This window comes from Mirounga leonina, unplaced genomic scaffold (assembly GCF_011800145.1).
Source record: "Mirounga leonina isolate KUSES-001 unplaced genomic scaffold, KU_Mleo_1.0 Mir_82, whole genome shotgun sequence".
Taxonomy (NCBI): Eukaryota; Metazoa; Chordata; class Mammalia; order Carnivora; family Phocidae; genus Mirounga; species Mirounga leonina.
This window is the reverse complement of record NW_023270825.1, coordinates 57,089,714-57,090,331: the sequence shown is the minus strand read 5'-3', so window position 1 is coordinate 57,090,331 and position 618 is coordinate 57,089,714.

The window sequence follows — 618 nt, the reverse complement described above, 5'->3', positions numbered from 1 at the left end:
GACGCGGGGCGGGGAGCGAGGGCGGGGCTGTGAGGGGGGGACAAAGGAACGCCTGATGAAATGTGTTAACCAGCTATGTGTTAGAACTGACAAGAATTAGCTTCATCAAAAGTTTTCATTTCTGCCATATGTTCCTCAATATGAAGAGTAAAGAGAGTGAATGAATAAATCATTTTTTCAGGTTATAAAGTTTAGATATTGAGAAATTGTCCCAATCCACTGTGGATTAACCCTGGTATGCAAAAAGATTGTCATTTTGGCCACCAGAAGTTTACTGGGAGTCAGGTATAAGAGTTAAGGGGGATGGGGGCGCCTGGGTGGCGCAGCCGGTTAAGCGTCTGCCTTCGGCTCAGGTCATGATCCCAGGGTCCTGGGATCGAGCCCCGCATCGGGCTCCCTGCTCTGCAGGAAGCCTGCTTCTCCCTCTCCCACTCCCCCTGCTCGTGTTCCCTCTCTCGCTGTGTCTCTCTGTCAAATAAATAAATAAAATCTTAAAAAAAAAAAAAAAGAGTTAAGGGGGATGAAGTAAGCAAAGAACAAGGTGCACTTGAAACAAAATACAGAACCAGACGATTAGGTGCATGAAAAAGTGCGAAGACCAGAAAAGCAACCTCACTG